Here is a 6,018-nt window from a genome sequence, read left to right on the forward strand (position 1 = left end):
GCTGATATATTTAAATGCTTAGTTAGCAGGGAATGGTACGCTATGAAAGCATTAAAAGAAATAGGATGTATGGCCTTGAAGAAGTGTGTCATGGATAGTGGGAGGAAGGGAGGTGAGTAGGTAAGGGCAGCCTTTGAGGTTTTAAAAGTCCGTGCCAAGCCCAGAGTCTCTCTGCCTGCAGATCATGATGCAGACCTTAGCAACTGCTCCAACACCAGCTTATAGGCTGCATGTTCCACATCACGACGATAATACATTAAGCATCTAAAATGGTAAAGTAGCCCCCAATTAAACTCTTTCTTTTGTAAGAGTGGCTTGATTCTGGAGTCTATTTACAGTAATGGATCAGCAACTAAGGCAGAAGTTGTTACCAGGAAGAGGATATGTTTGTGACAAGCCTGACAATGCTGCTTCTTGGCAGAGTATAGACTTTGGGACTTTGCATTAGAAAAGTAGTTGAACACTTTAAGCAGGGCTTAATGGGCCATACTGGTAGGACTGCAGAAGACAGTGGTGCTGAGAGTAATAACTATTATAACAGCTCAGACTAAGTGATATTTTGACCAAGAATGTGGCTGCTTTTATCCCTTGTCCTAAATACCCGCTTGAGACTAAATTGAAAGGCTTTGTATTAATTGTTTTATCAGAGAAGTTTTCAAGAAATCCTAGCATTGTCATATGGCTGTTAGCGGTCACTCGTATGGAGATTTATAATGACAAGCAGCAATCTCAACAAAGAAGATAAAAAATGTAGAGTCTGAGAAGAAGAGGAGCAAAAGGGCATATAACCAAGTTAAGGCTAGTGCTCAAGGAGATAAAAAGTTGTCTTAATTATTGCTGATAGTGAAAAGAAACACATGGCCATGCGACTCTTATAAAGAAAAGCATTTAATTGGGCTTGCTTAAAGTTTCAGAGGTTTGGTACGTTCTCATCAGCACAGGGTGCATGTCAGCACACAGGCAGACATGGTACTGGTTTAGGTTTTGAAGCCTCATAATCCATGCCCAGTGACACAGCTTCTCTTAACAATGCCGCACCCACTCCAACAGGACAACACCTCCTAATACTTTTAAGTGGTACTTCTTCTTGATTACTAAACATTCACATATATGAGCCTAAGGAGCCATTCTTTATTCAAATCACCACATTCCACGCTGTGTTCCCCATAGACGTGTAACCATAGCATAATGCAAAAAACACATTCAGTCCAACTTCAAAAGTACCCAGAGTCTACAAATTTCCTCAACAATATTTAAAATCCAAAGTTCAAAGTCTCTTCTGAAAGTCTTGGCAATTGCTTAAGTGTAAACCACCCATGAAATCAAAATCCAATGTAAAACACATACTTCCAACATACAATGGCACAGACTATACATTACCATTCCAAAAGGGAGGAAAGGGAGCTAGACTAAAGCAAGACTAAAAACTAGCAGGCAAACTCCCAAGTCTGTATCTCCATATCTGATGTCAAAACATTCTTCAGATCTCCAACTCCTTTCTGCTTTGTTGACTGCAGAAATCTTCTCTCTCTGGGGCTAATTCCACACCTAACCTGCAGCTTTCCTCATCAGGTATCGGACTCCTCTGTGTCCCAAAGCTTGGGGTTGCAAACAAAATGTAGGCTTCACCTATACAGATTCATGAAATGACATCTCTGATCCTATATGCAGATACTCTCGACACCCCTGTGGTCTCGGCAGCTTTTTGTAACCACAGATAGAGATTCCATACCACTTTCATGTTTCCTTCACTGTAAAGCCAGAACCAGATCACAAAGGATGCCAAGTTCTGCTGCATGCTGGGCGTGAGACATGACATGCTTGTGCAGTTACAATTGTATCAGTTCTCTGTTTTGAATGGTTTCCTTCACTGCTTAAGCTTTTCTTTACTTCCTTTGACAACACTGAAGCTTAGTCGGGTAGAGTCTTGCCCTTTGGCCACCCTCCCTTTATTCCATTTAATATCAGGCTTTTTAAAAAAACATCTTATTTCTTTGAGCATTGGACTGAGTTTCAACAAGATATTTCCTCTTGCACATTTTCTCCTTAAACTAGACTTTTGTATTTTTCTTTGCTCAGTTAACTCCTTTTCAATCTATGAACTATCAGTTCACTCTAGGAGGCTAAAGTACCCTGATACTCAAAACATTAAAACCGAACAAAGAAAGAGTGACAAATCAATTTCTAATATAAACATAGATGCAAAAATATTTAATAAAATACTTGCAAATCAAATCCAAGAACACATATAAAAGAATCATCTACCATGATGAAGTAGGCTTCATCCCAGAGATGCAAGAATGGTTCATTATACAAAAATGAATAAATGTAATCCACCATATAAAGAAATTAAAAGAAAAAAGTATACATGAACATCTCATTATATACAAAATAGGTCTTTGATAAAATCTATAACACCTTCATGATAAAAATCTTGTGGAGATTAGAGATATAAGGACATACCTAAACATAATAAAGGCAATTTACAACAACCCAACATCAAATTAAGTGGAGACAAACACCAAACAATTTCTCTAAAACCAAAAATAAGACAAATTTGCCCAATCTCTCATCTATTCAATATAGCATTTGAGGTCTTATAAAAGCAATAAGACAAGGAAATCAAGGAAATACACATTGAAAAGGAAGAAGTTAAAATATCTTTGTTTGTAGATATGATTATATACATAACCAATCCTAAAAATTGTGCTGGTGAACTCCTACAGTTGATAAACACTATCAGCAAAGTAGCTGGATGTAAGATTTTTTAAATTTAATTTAATTTTTTTATTATTAATTACATTTTATTAACTCTGTACCTAGCTGTATCCTCCTCCTTCATTCCCTCCCAACCCCTCCCTTCCTCATTCTCTCCCTCCCTCATCTCCTCCCTGCCCCTTTCCAAGTCCACTGATTGGGGAGGACCTCCTCCCCTTTCATCTGACCCTGTTTTACCAGGTATCTTCAGGACTGGCTGCAAAGTCCTCTTCTGTGGCCTAGCAGGACTGCTCCTCCCTTGGGGGGTGGGGAGGTCAAAGAGCCTGCCATTGAGTTTCTGTCAGAAATAGTACCTGTTCCCCTTACTATGGGAAACCAATTGGTTACTGAGCTACCACAGGCTACATCTGAGTGGAGGTTCTAGGTAATATCCATACATGGTCCTTGGTGGAGTGTCAGTCTCAGAAAAGACCCCTGTGCCCAGATATATTTGGTCCTTGTGGAACTCCACTCACAAAAATCACTAGAACATCTGTTTACAAGTGACACCCTGAGGAAAAATGTCAGAGAAATAATATTTTCTCAAAAAAAATATGAACTATATCTGGGTAACTCTAAGTAAGCCAGTAAAAGATTTGTATGATTAAAACTTTCAACTCTTTGAATAAAGAAATAAAGAAGATAACAGAAGATGGGATCAGTAGGATTAACAGTAAAAAAAAAAAAAAAGAAAGAAAAGGCCATCCTGTCAAAATATATCTACAACACTCAAAAAAAATTCAACACAATACTTCACAGACTTTGAAAGGATGACTTTCAACTTCATATGCAAACACACACACACATACACAATACAGGATTGAAAAAAACAATCCCAAACAATAAAAGAACTGTTGTTGGTCTCAGTATACCTGATTCCAAGTTGTACTGCAAACCTATAGTAATAAAAACCACATGGTATTGGCATAAAACAGAAATGTTCATCAATGGAATCAGTTTGAAGACCCAGACATGAATCCATACACCTATGGACACCTGATTTTTTATAAAGAATACAAAATTACACACTTGAGAAAGACAGCATCTTCAGCAGGAAGTCTGTATGTATAAGAATGCTAGTAGACCTATACTTACTATCCTGACAAAACTCAACTCTGAATGGATCAAAGACCTCGACATTAAACTAGTCACATTTAACCCCAACAGAAGAGCAAGTGGAGAATAGCTTTGAACATCTTGGCACAAGAGAACACTTTCAGAACAGAACACTGATACTAAAGGCACTAAGATCAACAATTAATAAATGGGCCCTCATGAAACTGAAAATCTCTTATAAGTCAAAGGACACTGTCATTTGGACAAAGCAGTAGCCTATAGAATGGAAAAAGATTGTTACCAACTCTGCATCTGATAGAGGGCAAGTAGCCAAATATATGTATTTTTTAAATGCATCAAAAACTAGATACCTCAAAACCAAATAATCTAATTTTAAAAAATGGTATACAGTTTCATGAGGTCCATCATCACCAATCTTACATCTGACAGGGGACTAATACCCAGACTATATAAAGAACTCAAGAAGTTAAATACCAACAAACCAAGTTATCCAATTAAAAATGGGGTAAAGAGCTAAACAGATAATTTTTAACAGATGAATATCAAATGGCAGAGAAACACTTAAATGCCTAAAATCCTTAGCCATATAGGAAATGCAAATCAAAATGACCCTGAGATTCTAATTAAACCCATCAGAATCACTAAGATCAAAACTCAAGGGATGAAATATGCTGGAGAGGTTGTAGAGAGAGGGGAACCCTCCTCCATTTGCTGATGGGAATATAAACTTGTACAACTACTTAGGAAATCAATGTGGTGCTTTCTCCGAAACTGGGAATACTGCTATCTCAAGACCCAGCTATACCACTCCTGGGCATATAGCCGAAAGATGCTCAACCATACAGCAAGGACATTTGAATAACTATATTCATAGCAGCTTTATCCATAATAGCCAGAATCTGTAAACAACCCAGATGTCCCTCAGCTGAAATTGTGGTACATTGACACAATGGAATACTACTCAGCAATTAAAAACAAGGAAATCATGAAATTTGCAGGCAAATGGTAGGAACTAGAAAAGATCATCCTGAGTGAGTTATCCCAGAAGCAGAAAGATGCACATGATATATACTTACTTATAAATGGATATTAGCCATATAACATAAGATAAACATACTAAAATCAACAGACCTGAAGCAGCTAAACAACAAGGAGGAACCTAAGGAAGAGGCTTAATCTTCATTGAGAAGGGCAAACAGGATAGACATCAGAAGTAGAAGACAGGAAAAATGACAGGAACTTCCACAGGGGGCCTCTGAAAGACTCTACCCATCAAAGTATTGAAGCAGATGCTGAGACTCATAGCCAAACCTTGGGCAGAGTGCAGGCTATCTTATGAAAGAAGGGGAAGATAGAAAGTTCTGGAAGGGACAGGACATCCAAAAGGAGACCAACATAGCCAAAAATATGGGCTAATGTACCTGCAGAGACTGATAAATCAGCCAAGGACCATGTATGGAGAGGACCTAGACTCTTGCTCAGAAGTAGCCCATGGACAGCTCAGTCTCCATATGGGCTTCCTAGTAAGAGGAGCAAGGGCTGTCTCTGACATGGACTCAGTGGCAGGCTCTTTGATTACCTCCCCCTGGCGAGGCCACAGAGAAAGAGGATCCAGACAGTTCTGATAAGACCTGATAGGCTAGGCTCAAATAGTAGGGGAGGAGGAACTCTCCTATCAGTGTTCTAGGGTAGACATAGTGAGGAAGAGGGAGAGAGCATGGGACTAGAAGGAGATGAGGGAGGGGGCAATCACTGGGATACCAAAGTGAATAAATTTTAATAAATAATGATAATAAATAAAATATTTTAATAAAAGGGTAAAAAATGGTGTACAGATCTAAACAGAGAATTTTCAATAGAGGAATCTCAAATAACTGAGAAACACTTAATGAATTATTCAACATTTTAGCCATCAGGGAAATACAAATCAAAACAACTCTGAGATTCTATCTTATACCTGTCATAATGGTTAAGATCAATAACACAAGTGACATTTCATGCAGGCAAGGAAGTAGAATGGGGGAACACACATCCATTGTTGAGTGGAGTGCAAACTTCTACTTTCACTATGGAAATCAATATAGGGTTTTCTCAGAAAGTTGGAAATTGATATACCTCAATATCCAACTATGCCACTCTCAGGCATATTATCAAAGGATGCTTCATCCTACCACAAAAACAGTT

Source organism: Meriones unguiculatus, chromosome 5, assembly GCF_030254825.1.
Source record: "Meriones unguiculatus strain TT.TT164.6M chromosome 5, Bangor_MerUng_6.1, whole genome shotgun sequence".
Lineage (NCBI taxonomy): Eukaryota > Metazoa > Chordata > Mammalia > Rodentia > Muridae > Meriones > Meriones unguiculatus.